At 60.0% G+C, this 15,000-nt stretch overlaps 1 non-coding gene across 1 annotated transcript; it reads right to left on the reverse strand.

Moving 5' to 3' along the window:
- Positions 1–4,125: 4,125 nt before the first annotated feature.
- On the reverse strand, positions 4,126–4,244 carry LOC131870558 (5S ribosomal RNA). The gene has a single exon (XR_009368864.1). It is a non-coding gene; the product is annotated as a 5S ribosomal RNA (ribosomal RNA).
- Between the last annotated feature and the right edge of the window lie 10,756 nt (positions 4,245–15,000).

Consider the following 15,000-nt stretch of genomic DNA (forward strand, 5'->3'; position numbering starts at 1 on the left):
TGTGCTCCAAGGTGCGGCGTGCACGAAGTCGGAGCCCGGTTTGCCCCGGGTGTGCACCTCGGGTGCGCACCTCGCGTGCACCTTCGCTGCGGTGGGCACCTTGGCTGGGTTGCGCGCCTTGGTGGGCACCATGCAGTGCACGAAGTCGGAGCCCGGATTGCCCCGGGCGCGCACCTCCGCCAGGGTGGGCACCTTGGTGCGCACAACTTGCCTGGGCTGCGCACCAGGAAGGGCTCAAGATGGCACCCGCGTTCCGTTTTTTTCACTATCTTTCAGAACGGAAATTTTAAAATCTCGTTTTTTTTTGCCTTTTCTGGAAATTAGTGAAGGCAGCGCATCAAAGGTGCGCAACGCTGGTGCGAACCTGGGAGCGCTCCGATGTGTGCTCCAAGGTGCGGCGTGCACGAAGTCGGACCCCGGTTTGCCCCGGGTGCGCACCTCGCGTGCACCTTGGTGCGCACACCTTGGCTGGGTTGCGCGCCCTGGTGGGCACCATGGTGCGCACCAAGGAGCGCTCCGAAGTGTGCTCCAAGGTGCGGCGTGCACGAAGTCGGAGCCCGGTTTGCCCCGGGTGCGCACCTCGCGTGCACCTTCGCCGCGGTGGGCACCATGGCGTGCACGAAGTCGGAGCCCGGTTTGCCCCGGGTGCGCACCTCGCGTGCACCTTCGCCGGGGTGGGCACCTTGGTGTGCAGACCTTGGCTGGGTTGCGCGCCCTGGTGGGCACCATGGTGCGCACCAAGGAGCGCTCCGAAGTGTGCTCCAAGGTGCGGCCTGCACGAAGTCGGAGCCCGGTTTGCCCCGGGTGTGCACCTCGGGTGGGCACCTTGGTGCGCATGCCTTGCCTGGGCTGCGCACCAGGGCGGGCTCAAGATGGCACCCGCGTTCCTTTTTTTTCACTATCTTTCAAAACGGAAATTTTAAAATCTCATTTTTTTTTGCCTTTTTCTGGAAATTAGTGAAGGCAGCGCATCAAAGGTGCGCACCTCGCTGCCCACCACGGTGCGCAACGCCGGTGGGCACCCGGGAGTGCTTCGAAGTGTGCTCCAAGGTGCTGCGTGCACGTTGTCGGAGCCCGGTTTGCCCCGGGTGCGCACCTCGCGTGCACCTTCGTCGGGGTGGGCACCTTGGCTGGGTTTGCCCCGGCTGCGCTCCGAAGCGGGGTTATTGGAGCGCCGCCTCTTTTTTTGTCGGAGCGTTTGGTGGGGTTTCTCGCATTGGCTCTTCCGAGGCCCGGTTGCCACCCTGGCGCGCACGAAGTCGGAAGTAGGGTTAATTGCCCGGGTGCGCACCTTTGCCAGGGTGGGCACCTTACCTGGGCTGCGCACCAGGGCGGGCTCAAGATGGCACGCGCGTTCCGTTTTTTTCACTATCTTTCAAAACGGAAATTTTAAAATCTCCTTTTTTTTTTGCCTTTTCTGGAAATTAGTGAAGGCAGCGCATCAAAGGTGCGCACCTCGCTGCCCACCTTGGTGTGCTCTGAGGTGCGCACCCGGGAGCGCTACGAAGTGTGCTCCAAGGTGCGGCGTGCACGTTGTCGGAGCCCGGTTTGCCCCGGGTGCGCACCTCGCCTGCACCTTGGCCGGGGTGGGCACCTTGGCTGGGTTTGCCCAGGGTGCGCTCCGAAGCGGGGTTACTGGAGCGCCCCCTCTTTTTTTGTCAGAGCGTTTGGTGGGGTTTCTCGCATTGGCTCTTCCCAGGCCCGGTTGTTGGGTGCGCTCCCACCCTGGCGCGCGCGAAGTTGGAAGTTGGGTTAATTGCCCGGGCGCGCACCTTCGCCAGGGTGGGCACCTTGGTGCGCACACCTTGGCTGGGCTGCGCACCAGGGCGGGCTCAAGATGGCACCAGCATTCCCTTTTTCTCACTATCTTTCAAAACGGAAATTTTAAAATCTCGTTTTTTTTTTGCCTTTTATGGAAATTAGTGAAGGCATCGCATCAAAGGTGCGCACCTCGCTGCCCACCTTGGTGTGCTCCGAGGTGCCCACCACGGTGCGCAACGCCGGTGCGAACCCGGGAGCGCCCCGATGTGTGCTCCAAGGTGCGGCGTGCACGAAGTCGGACCCCGGTTTGCCCCGGGTGCGCACCTCGCGTGCACCTTGGTGCGCACACCTTGGCTGGGTTGCGCGGCCTGGTGGGCACCATGGTGCGCACCAAGGAGCGCTCCGAAGTGTGCTCCAAGGTGCGGCGTGCACGAAGTCGGAGCCCGGTTTGCCCCGGGTACGCACCTCGCGTGCACCTTCGCCGGGGTGGGCACCTCGGCTGGGTTGCGCGCCCTGGTGCGCACCAAGGAGCGCTCCGAAGTGTGCTCCAAGGTGCGGCGTGCACGAAGTCGGAGCCCGGTTTGCCCCGGGTGCGCACCTTCGCCGCGGTGCGCACCATGGCGTGCACGAAGTCGGAGCCCGGTTTGCCCCGGGTGCGCACCTCGCGTGCACCTTCGGCGGGGTTGCGCGCCCTGGTGGGCACCATGGTGCGCACCAAGGAGCGCTCCGAAGTGTGCTCCAAGGTGCGGCGTGCACGAAGTCGGAGCCCGGTTTGCCCCGGGTGCGCACCTCGCGTGCACCTTCGGCGGGGTTGCGCGCCCTGGTGGGCACCATGGTGCGCACCAAGGAGCGCTCCGAAGTGTGCTCCAAGGTGCGGCGTGCACGAAGTCGGAGCCCGGTTTGCCCCGGGTGCGCACCTCGCGTGCACCTTCGCCGCGGTGGGCACCATGGCGTGCACGAAGTCGGAGCCCGGTTTGCCCCGGGTGCGCACCTCGCGTGCACCTTCGCCGGGGTGGGCACCTCGGCTGGGTTGCGCGCCCTGGTGCGCACCAAGGAGCGCTCCGAAGTGTGCTCCAAGGTGCGGCGTGCACGAAGTCGGAGCCCGGTTTGCCCCGGGTGCGCACCTCGCGTGCACCTTCGCCAGGGTGGGCACCTCGGTGCGCACACCTTCTCAATGTTTTCTTGCCTTTTCTGGAAATTGGTGAAGGCAGCGCATCAAAGGTGCGCACCTCGGTGTGCTCCGAGGTGCGAACCCGAGAGCGCTCCGAGGTGCCCACGAAGTCGAAAGTCGGGTTAATTGCATTGTTTTCCCCGGGTGCGCTCCGAGGTGCGCAACATCGGCGCGCACCAAGGAGGGCTCCGAAGTGTGCTCCAAGGTGCGCATGATGGCGTGCACCTCTGGTGCGCACGATTCGGAGCTCGGTTTGACCGGGGTGCGCACACCTTGGCTGGGTTGCGCACCTTTTGTGCGCTCCAAGGTGCGCACGAAGTCGGAGCTCGGTTTGCCCCGGGTGCGCACCTTCGCCAGGGTGCGCACCTTGATGCGCACGCCTTGGCTGGGCTGCGCACCTTGGTGGGCGCCATGGTGCGCACCTTTCGTGCGCTCCAAGGTGCGCACGAAGTCGGAGCTCGGTTTGCCCCGGGTGCGCACCTTGGTGGGCGCCATGGTGCACTCCGAGGTGCCCAAGATTGGTGCGCACCAAGGAGCGCTCCGAAGTGCGCTCCAAGGTGCGCGCGAAGTCGAAAGTTGGGTTAATTGTCCGGTTTGCCTCGGGTGCGCACCTTGCGTGCACCTTCGCCAGGGTGGGCTGGGCTGCGCACACCTTGGCACCCGCGTTTCCTTCATTTTAAATTTTTTTTTTTTACAATCTCTCAAGTGGGAAATTCTATAATCTCAACTTTTTTTGCCTTTTCAGGAAACTTTTGAATGGAGCGCATCATTGGTGCGCTCCGAAGTGTGCTCCAAAGCTCTCTCCAGCTGCGTGCACCTGCCCCGGCCGCGCACCCGGCCCCGCCCAGCTTCGCTCACCTGTCCCGGGCGTCTGGTGCGGAACCTTAGAGTAAGAAACATCACCGTGCACCTTGGCCAACGTGCGCGACTCGACCGAGCGCGCACTGGCCGAGGTGCACACCGATTTCACCTGGGTGCGCGCGCAGCACCTCGGGCGCACCGGGGTGCGCGCACAACGCCCGGGTTGCACCGTGGCCTGTGTGCTCGGGGCGCCTCGGGTGCGCGCTCGGTGTCGCCCCCGCGCGCGCGGTAGTGCGGGCAGCGCACCCCGGCCCGGCCCGGCCCCGACGAGAACGCAAACGGGCAAAAGGTTTATTCAAATAGCATTGCGACGCCCGGCGAAAAACTAAAAAAGGGTGCAACACCGGGACTTCCCGGGAGGTCACCCATCCCAGTACTACTCCGGCCCAAGCGCGCTTAACTGCGGAGTTCTGATGGGATCCGGTGCACTAACGCTGGTATGATCGCACCCGTTATGAGCTTGTCGCAGTGTGTACTTAGCAAACCGCGACCCACGTGCGAATCCACCCCGGCCACCCACCCCCGTCGAGGTGCACACCCTCCCTCGCGAAGTGCGCCCCGTTCGCCAAGTGTGAGCCCTGCCCGGGTGCGCGCACCTTGCTAGGGCGTCGGGTGTGCACCCGGCCCGGCCTACGTGCGTGCACCTGGAGGGGGCGTCGTGTGCGTGCAGTGTCCCGTCTGCAACGCGGTGCCCACACACCACCTCGGGCGCAACGACCTGCGCTCACATGTGGGCCGAGTGCACCTTGGTGCATGTTCGGGGCGCCTCGGGTGCACGCTCGATCTTGCCCCGGTGCACCAAGGCGCTCGGTTTGCCCCGGGTGCGCACTTGGTGCAAGGTGGGCACCCAAAATAGGGATCAAGCACCAAAACACAAGTTTCGGGATGCAAAATGGGACCCAAGGACCACAAATGCGTTCCAAGACCCATGATGGGTCCACGAGAACAAAAATGTGTTCCGAGACTTAATAAACAAATATTGGGTTTTAGGAGAAGAAACATGCTCTGATGCCCAAAACGAGAATCGACCCCGAAAAGGCCACAGGCCAAAAGTGGGATGCGAGACAAAAAAAAATGGGACCCGAGGACCAAAATTGGGTTCCCAGGTCGAAGACAGGGCAACCGGACAAGAAACGACCTCTAAGGCTCGAAATGAGTCCCGACGACTAAAACTTGACAAGAAGCACCCATCAGGCACCCAACTCGACACCCATGGGATGCCGACCCACCCGGGCTTCCACCTAGCACACCTTGGCACCCACCCACCCTCGCACCCAACCTCGCACCCAACTTAGCACCTTTGAACCCACATTGGCACTCACCCTGACCCTGGCACCTTGGAACCCACATTGGCACTCACCTTGACCCTGGCACCCACCTTTGCACTCACCTTGGGACCCACCCTGGCTCCCACCTCGGCACCCACCCAGACACCCACCTTGGTTCCTTGGCACCCACCTTGGATCCTTGGCACCCACCCCGACACCCACCTTGGCACGCAACTTGGCTACTTGCCACCCACCTTGGCTCCTTGACGCCCACCCCGACAACCACCCCGTGACCTACCCTGGCTAGGGTTGGTGCACACCCACCCTGGTGCCCACCTTGGCACCCACCCTATGACCCACCTTGGCACGCACCTTAGTACCCACCCCGTTACCCACCCTAGGACCCACCCCGTGACCCACCTTGGCCAGGGTGGGTGCACCCACCCTGGTGCCCACCTTGGCACCCACCCATCCTAGCACCCAGCCTGTGACCGGGCTTGGAACCCAACCTTGCACCCGCACCCGTCTTGGCCAGTGTGGGTGCGCACCCATCCTGGCACCCACGTTGTGACACACCCTTTAACCCACGCACCCTAGCACCCACGTTGGCACCCACCTTGGAACCCAACCTAGCAACTTGGCACCCACCCCGTGACCCACCTTGGCATCCACCATAGCAGTCGCCGACTTGGCACCCACCTCGGCACCCACCTTGACACTTGTGGACCCACCTTGCCACTCACCCTAGCATCGACCCATCCTAGCACCCACCCTGGCACCTTTGCACCCTAGCACTCACCCATCCTAGCACCTAACCTGTGACCCACCTTGACACTCACCCTCGCACCCACCTTGGAACCCAACCTAGCACCCACCCACCCTGACACCAACCCTAGCACCTACCCACCCTTGCACCCACCCTGTGACCCATCTTGGCACCCACCCATCCTACCACTCAACCTATCACCCACCTTCTCACCCACCTTGGCATCCACCTTAGCACCCACCCACACTGGCACCTTGGCACCCACCTCGGGCAAGGTGGGTGCACACCCACCCTGGCACCCAATTTAGAACCCACCGAGCATGTTACCCACCTTGGCACCCACATTGCAGCCCACCCTAGTACCCACCCTATGACCCACATTGGCATCCACACCCTAGCACCCAGGCACCTCGACACCCGCCTTGACACCCACCCTAGCACTGAACCTGTGACCCACCTTGGAACTCACCCTAGAACCCACCCACCCTGTGAACCACCTTGGCATCCACCTTAGCACCCACCCACCTTGGCACCCACTCTAGCACTCACCCATCCTAACACCCAACTTGTTACCCACCTTGGCACCCGCCCTCGCGTCCACCTTGAAACCCACCCTAGCACCCACCCACGCAGGAGCCCACCTTGGCACCCAACCTAACACCCACGCATCCTGGCACCCAACTTGTGACCCACCTTGGAACCCACCCTAGTACCCACCTTTGAACCCACTATATCACCAACCCACCTTGGCACCCACCCTATGACCCTCTTTGGAATCCACCCTAGCACGCACCCACCCTGGCACCCACCATGGAGCGCACCCTAGCACCCACCCACCTCGGCACGCACCTCAACACCCACCTTGGTGTGCGCACTGCGCCAACCTCTCAAAGACCCTATGTGGTGCGCTCCAAAGTGTACACCTTTGGTGCGCTCCAAGGTGCGCACCTTTGGTGCACACCGAGGTGCACACCAAAGTGTGCACCGAGGTGAGCACCAAAGTGCACTCCAGGGTGCACACCAAGGCGTGCACCTTTGGTGCGGTCAATGCAAACGAATTCGGAAGTTGGGGTCGATGTCCTAATCGCTGCTGCAGACTACACGTATGAGAATCGGACAAATAGCTTTATATAGGGGAGGTGTTGCGTTTGATGGGTCGACTATCCTGGTTGTGTGCACTGCACCAACTTCAAAGACCCTGTCTTGTTTAAGAAGTCAAAAGTTGGGGTGGATGTCCTAATCATTGCTGCAGTCTACGCATGTATGAGAATCAGACAAATAGCTTATATAGGGGAGGTGTTGCATTCGGTGGGTTGACTCCCCTGGTTGTGCGCACTGCGCCAACCTCAAAGACCCCGCATAGCAGAAGAAGTCGGAAGTCGGATTTTGGTGAGCACCAAGGCGTGCACCTTTGGTGCGGTCAACGCAGACGAATTCAGAAGTTGGGGTGGATGTCCTAATCGTTGTTGCAGGCTACACATGTATGAGAATCAGACAAATAGCTTATATAGGGGAGGTGTTGGGTTTGATGGGTCAACTCCCTTGGTTGTGCGCATTACGCCAACCTCAAAGACCTTGTTTTCGTTAAGAAGTCAAAAGTTGGGGTCAATGTCCTAATGGCTCCTGCAGGCTACACATGTATGAGAATCGGACAAATAGCTTATATAGGGGAGGTGTTGGGTTTGATGGGTCGACTCCCCTGGTTGTGCGCATTACGTCAACCTCAAAGACCTTGTTTTCGTTAAGAAGTCAAAAGTTGGGGTCGATGTCCTAATTGCTCCTGTAGACTACACATGTATGAGAATCAGACAAATAGCTTATATAGGGGAGGTGTTGGGTTTGATGGGTTGACTCCCCTAGTTGTTCGCATTACACCAACCTCAAAGACCTTGTTTTCGTTTAGAAGCCGAAAGTTGGGGTCGATGTCCTAATTGCTCCTGCAGGCTACGCATGTATGAGAATCAGACAAATAGCTTATATAGGGGAGGTGTTGGGTTTGATGGGTCGACTCCCCTGGTTGTGCGCATTGCGCCAACCTCAAAGACCCTGCATTGCGGATGAAGTCGAAAGTCAGAGTTTGGTGTGCTACAAGGTGTGGTCGAAGGTGCTCACCTAGGTGTGCACCTTTGGAGCACAGGAAAAGTGCCCTCCAAAAGTGCGCACCTTTGGAGTGCACAAAAGTGCCCTCCAAAAGTGCGCACCTTTGGAGCGCAGAAAAGTGCCCTCCAAAAAGTGCCCTCCAAAAGTGCGCACCTTTGGAGCGCAGAAAAGTGCCCTCCAAAAAGTGCCCTCCAAAAGTGCGCACCTTTGGAGCGCAGAAAAGTGCCCTCCAAAAAGTGCCCTCCAAAAGTGCGCACCTTTGGAGCGCAGAAAAGTGCCCTCCAAAAGTGCGCACCTTTGGAGCGCAGAAAAGTGCCCTCCAAAAAGTGCCCTCCAAAAGTGCGCACCTTTGGAGCGCAGAAAAGTGCCCTCCAAAAAGTGCCCTCCAAAAGTGCGCACCTTTGGAGCGCAGAAAAGTGCCCTCCAAAAAGTGCCCTCCAAAAGTGCGCACCTTTGGAGCGCAGAAAAGTGCCCTCCAAAAAGTGCCCTCCAAAAGTGCGCACCTTTGGAGCGCAGAAAAGTGCCCTCCAAAAAGTGCCCTCCAAAAGTGCGCACCTTTGGAGCGCAGAAAAGTGCCCTCCAAAAGTGCGCACCTTTGGAGCGCACAAAAGTGCCCTCCAAAAGTGCGCACTTTTGGTGCGCACCAAGGCGCTGGTTCGGTCGTTGCAGGCGAGTTCGGAAGTTGGGGTCGATGTCCTGAGCGGAGGTGCAAACTACACAGGTGTCGGAATCGGACAAATAGCTTATATAGGGGAGGTGTATGCTTCGATGGGTCGACTCCCCAGGTTGAGCGCACCGCGCCAACCTCAAAGACCCTACGGTATGGATGAAGTCGGAAGTTGGGTCCGATGACCAATTCGATTAGTAGGTATGCTCATGAGGTCGGAATTTGGGTCCGATGACCTGCCATGTGCAGGAAGGCGAATGTTGACACTGTGCGTTGCAAGGTGCACACCAAGGCGCTGGTGCGGTCTTTTTAGTCGAGTTCGGAAGTTGGGGTCGATGTCCTGATCGGAGGTGCAAGCTACACAGGTGTGGGAATCGGACAAATAGCTTATATAGGGGAGGTGTATGCTTCGTTGGGTCGACTCCCCGGGTTGAGCGCACCGCGCCAACCTCAAAGACCCTACGGTATGGATGAAGTCGGAAGTTGGGTCCGATGACCGATTCGATATGTAGGCATACTCGCGAGGTCGGAATTTGGGTCCGATGACCTGCCACGTGCAGGAAGGCGAATGTTGGCACTGTGCGTTGCAAGGTGCGCACCAAGGCGCTGGTTCGGTCGTTGGAGGCGAGTTCGGAAGTTGGGGTCGATGTCTTGATCGGAGGTGCAAACTACACAGGTGTGGGAATCGGACAAATAGCTTATATAGGGGAGGTGTATGCTTCGTTGGGTCGACTCCCCGGGTTGAGCGCACCGCGCCAACCTCAAAGACCCTACGGTATGGATGAAGTCGGAAGTTGGGTCCGATGACCGATTCGATATGTAGGCATACTCGCGAGGTCGGAATTTGGGTCCGATGACCTGCCATGTGCAGGAAGGCGAATGTTGGGACTGTGCGTCGCAAGGTGCGCACCAAGGCGCTGGTGCCGTCGTTGCAGTCGAGTTCGGAAGTTGGGGTCGATGTCCTGGTCAGAGGTGCAAACTACACAGGTGTGGGAATCGGACAAATAGCTTATATAGGGGAGGTGTATGCTTCGATGGGTCGACTCCCTGGGTTGAGCGCACCGCGCCAACCTCAAAGACCCTACAGTATGGATGAAGTCGGAAGTTGGGTCCGATGACCGATTCGATACGTAGGCATATTGGCGAGGTCTGAATTTGTGTCCGATGACCTGCCATGCGCAGGAAGGCGGAATTTGGGTCCGATGACCGAGTTGATGGCGTGCCATGCGCAGAAAGGCGGAATTTGGGTCCGATGACCGAGTTGATGTTGATGGCCCGCCATGCACAGGAAGGCGGAATTTGGGTCCGATGACCGATTTGAAGGCGTGCCATACGCAAAAAGGCGGAGTTTGGGTCCGATGACCGAGTTGATATTGATGGCCCGCCATGCGCAGGAAGGCGGAATTTGGGTCCGATGACCTGACATACGCATGGAGTCCGACTCGGGGGCCGATGTTCGATTCGATGACTTGCATTGTGGGTAAAGTCGGAAGTTGTGGTCTTTGACCCGATTCGATGACCAGACTTCGGCTGCTTGAGAATCGGACAAATAACTTATATAGGGGAGGTAGTGTTCTCGAGCATCCTCCCCCCGTGCCCGTTTATGTCGATTGATGCTGGTGCTCGACTGGTTGGAGCGCTCGGATGCAAAAATCTTGCACCAGGATTTATCGATTGTGATGGACACGGCAAGTCTCCTGATTGCTATGCAGGAGCTCATCGTGAATCTCTATGCGGCCTTGGTATGGACTCGACCTGCGGAATGGTTCGGCAATGGTAGTCGCTCCAACACGTCCTTGCAATGGCCACAGAGGTGATTCGACTAGAGCTCCAGTCTAGCTTTTGGGTTGCTTGGCGGACTGGTATAGCCGCGATCGAGTTCCGGCCATGAACGTTTTAGATAGCTCTTGGGCTTTCTGGGACGGAAGTCGGAAGTTTGGGCTGTTGTCCGATTTGATGACCATTCTTCGGATGTGTGAGAATCGGACAAATAACTTATATAGGGGACTGTGTTGTCTCACGCAGCCCCCTCCGTGCCCCTCTATCTCGACCGATGTTGGTGCTTGAAAGGGTTGGGATCGCTCGGATTTATAAACGTGCACCACCATTTGTCGAGTGTGAGGGACGCGGCAGGTCTCCTAAATGCTATGCGGGCGCTCTCTGAGAATCTCTATCCGGCCTCGACACAGACTAGTCTTGCTGAATGGTTTGGCACTGGTAGTCGATCCAACACGTCGTTGTTGTGGCCGCCTAGGCGATTCGATTCGAGCCCCCGTCTAGCTTTTGGGTTGCTTGGCGGATTTTGCCCTATCCGCAAGTGAGCTCGGTCCCTAAACGTTCGAGAAACCCGATTGCTATGCGCCGACTCTCTTTCTTGCGAGCCTCCATCTAGCTTTTGGGTCTCTACGGAACGGAAGTCGGAATCTGGGACCGTTGTTTGATTCGACGAGGCAGACTACGGTTGTGCGAGAATCGGACAAATAACTTATATAGGGGAGGTGTTGACTGGAGCATTCTCCCCCGTGCCCCTCTAACTCGACCAATGCTGGCGCTCGAACGGTGGTAGCGCTCGGATTTTCATTGAGCGCCAGCATTGGTCGATTTAGAGGGGCATGCGAGATTCCCGAATGCTATGCGAGGGCTCTAACGGAAATGTCTATTGGTTTCGGTATGGATGCAATTGCGAGTGGTTCGGCAAAGGTAGTCGTTCCGATGCGTCCATGTCGTGGCCAAATCGATAATTCGATTTGAGCCCTCGTATAGCATTTGGGTCTCTCGATGTGATTCCGCATTCCAGTCCCTTTGGGCACTGCTTGAGCCGCATCCCAGGGGGTTCCCTTCCCAATAATCTGCCTCGCAACCCGATTGCTATGCGGTGAGGCTCCTCGGCCGCCTCGGAACTATCTGTGTATCAGACGCATCGCGGGATAAGGGGTTGGCAACGGTAGTCGCCCCAAGCGCGTCCGATGCTTGGACCATTCCGAGGCGGCCCTGAAGCCTCTTCCGTCTAGCCGTTGGGTCCTTCTCGCCGCATCCCTCGCCTCGCACCCCGATTGCTATGCGGTGAGGCTCCTCGGCCGCCTCGGAACTATCTGTGTATCGGACGCGTCGCGGGATAAGGGGTTGTCACTGGTAGTCGCCCCAAGCGCGTCCGATGCTTGGACCATTCCGAGGCGGCCCTGAAGCCTCTTCCGTCTAGCCGTTGGGTCCTTCTCGCCGCATCCCTCGCCTCGCACCCCGATTGCTATGCGGTGAGGCTCCTCGGCCGCCTCGGAACTATCTGTGTATCGGACGCGTCGCGGGATAAGGGGTTGTCATTGGTAGTCGCCCCAAGCGCGTCCGATGCTTGGACCATTCCGAGGCGGCCCTGAAGCCTCTTCCGTCTAGCCGTTGGGTCCTTCTCGCCGCATCCCTCGCCTCGCACCCCGATTGCTATGCGGTGAGGCTCCTCGGCCGCCTCGGAACTATCTGTGTATCGGACGCGTCGCGGGATAAGGGGTTGTCACTGGTAGTCGCCCCAAGCGCGTCCGATGCTTGGACCATTCCGAGGCGGCCCTGAAGCCTCTTCCGTCTAGCTGTTGGGTCCTTCTCGCCGCATCCCTCGCCTCGCACCCCGATTGCTATGCGGTGAGGCTCCTCGGCCGCCTCGGAACTATCTGTGTATCGGACGCGTCGCGGGATAAGGGGTTGTCACTGGTAGTCGCCCCAAGCGCGTTCGATGCTTGGACCATTCCGAGGCGGCCCTGAAGCCTCTTCCGTCTAGCCGTTGGGTCCTTCTCGCCGCATCCCTCGCCTCGCACCCCGATTGCTATGCGGTGAGGCTCCTCGGCCGCCTTGGAACTATCTGTGTATCGGACGCGTCGCGGGATAAGGGGTTGTCACTGGTAGTCGCCCCAAGCGCGTCCGATGCTTAGACCATTCCGAGGCGGACCCGAAGCCTCTTCCGTCTAGCCGTTGGGTCCTTCTCGCCGCATCCTTCGCCTCGCACCCCGATTGCTATGCGGTGAGGCTCCTCGGCCGCCTCGGAACTATCTGTGTATCGGACGCGTCGCGGGATAAGGGGTTGTCACTGGTAGTCGCCCCAAGCGCGTCCGATGCTTGGACCATTCCGAGGCGGACCCGAAGCCTCTTCCGTCTAGCCGTTGGGTCCTTCTCGCCGCATCCCTCGCCTCGCACCCCGATTGCTATGCGGTGAGGCTCCTCGGCCGCCTTGGAACTATCTGTGTATCGGACGCGTCGCGGGATAAGGGGTTGTCACTGGTAGTCGCCCCAAGCGCGTCCGATGCTTGGACCATTCCGAGGCGGACCCGAAGCCTCTTCCGTCTAGCCGTTGGGTCCTTCTCGCCGCATCCCTCGCCTCGCACCCCGATTGCTATGCGGTGAGGCTCCTCGGCCGCCTTGGAACTATCTGTGTATCGGACGCGTCGCGGGATAAGGGGTTGTCACTGGTAGTCGCCCCAAGCGCGTCCGATGCTTGGACCATTCCGAGGCGGACCCGAAGCCTCTTCCGTCTAGCCGTTGGGTCCTTCTCGCCGCATCCCTCGCCTCGCACCCCGATTGCTATGCGGTGAGGCTCCTCGGCCGCCTTGGAACTATCTGTGTATCGGACGCGTCGCGGGATAAGGGGTTGTCACTGGTAGTCGCCCCAAGCGCGTCCGATGCTTGGACCATTCCGAGGCGGCCCCGAAGCCTCTTCCGTGTAGCCGTTGGGTCCTTCTCGCCGCATCCCTCGCCTCGCACCCCGATTGCTATGCGGTGAGGCTCCTCGGCCGCCTTGGAACTATCTGTGTATCGGACGCGTCGCGGGATAAGGGGTTGTCACTGGTAGTCGCCCCAAGCGCGTCCGATGCTTGGACCATTCCGAGGCGGCCCCGAAGCCTCTTCCGTGTAGCCGTTGGGTCCTTCTCGCCGCATCCCTCGCCTCGCACCCCGATTGCTATGCGGTGAGGCTCCTCGGCCGCCTTGGAACTATCTGTGTATCGGACGCGTCGCGGGATAAGGGGTTGTCACTGGTAGTCGCCCCAAGCGCGTCCGATGCTTGGACCATTCCGAGGCGGACCTGAAGCCTCTTCCCTCTAGCCGTTGGGGCTTTCTCGCCGCATCCCTCGCCTCGCACCCTGATTGCTATGCTGTGAGGCTCCTCGGCCGCCTTGGAACTATCTGTGTATCGGATGCATCGCGGGATAAGGGGTTGGCAGTGGTAGTCGCCCCAAGCGCATCCGATGCTTGGACCATTCTGAGGCGGCCCTGCAGCCTCTTCCGTCTAGCCGTTGGGGCCATCTCGCCGCATCCCCCACCTCGCACCACGATTGCTATGCGGTGAGGCTCCTTGGCCGCCTCGGAACTATCTGTGTATCGGACGCATCGCGGGATAAGGGGTTGTCACTGGTAGTCGCCCCAAGCGCGTCCGATGCTTGGACTATTCCGAGGCGGCCCTGCAGCCTCTTCCGTCTAGCCGTTGGGGCCATCTCGCTGCATCCCCCACCTCCTCGGCCGCCTCGGAACTATCTGTGTATCGGACGCATCGCGGGATAAGGGGTTGGCAGTGGTAGTCGCCCCAAGCGCGTCCGATGCTTGGACTATTCCGAGGCAGCCCTGCAGCCTCTTCCGTCTAGCCTTTGGGGCCATCTCGCCGCATCCCTCGCCTCGCACCCCGATTGCTATGCGGTGAGGCTCCTCGGCCGCCTGGGAACTATCTTCGTATCGGACGCATCGCGGGATAAGGGGTTGTCACTGGTAGTCGCCCCAAGCGCGTCCGATGCTTGGACTATTCCGAGGCGGCCCTGTGGCCTCTTCCGTCTAGCCGTTGGGGCCATCTCGCCGCATCCCCCACCTCGCACCCCGATTGCTATGCGGTGAGGCTCTTCGGCCGCCTTGGAACTATCTTCGTATCGGACGCATTGCGGGATAAGGGGTTGTCACTGGTAGTGGCCCCAAGCGCGTCCGATGCTTGGACTATTCCGATTCGGCCCTGCAGCCTCTTCCGTCTAGCCGTTGGGGCCATCTCGCCGCATCCCCCACCTCGCACCCCGATTGCTATGCGGTGAGGCTCCTCGGTCGCCTTGGAACTATCTTCGTATCGGACGCATCGCGGGATAAGGGGTTGTCACTGGTAGTCGCCCCAAGCGCGTCCGATGCTTGGACTATTCCGACGCGGCCCTGTGGCCTCTTCCGTCTAGCCGTTGGGGCCATCTCGCCGCATCCCCCACCTCGCACCCCGATTGCTATGCGGTGAGGCTCCTCGGCCGCCTTGGAACCATCTTCGTATCGGACGCATCGCGGGATAGGGGGCTGTCACTGGTAGTCGCCCCAAGCGTGTCCGATGCTTGGACCATTCCTAGGCGGCCCTGAAGCCTCTTCCGTCTAGCCGTTGGGGCCTTCCCGCCCCATCCCTCGCCTCGCACCC

The sequence above is a fragment of the Cryptomeria japonica genome, unplaced genomic scaffold (genome assembly GCF_030272615.1).
Source record: "Cryptomeria japonica unplaced genomic scaffold, Sugi_1.0 HiC_scaffold_336, whole genome shotgun sequence".
Classification (NCBI taxonomy): domain Eukaryota; kingdom Viridiplantae; phylum Streptophyta; class Pinopsida; order Cupressales; family Cupressaceae; genus Cryptomeria; species Cryptomeria japonica.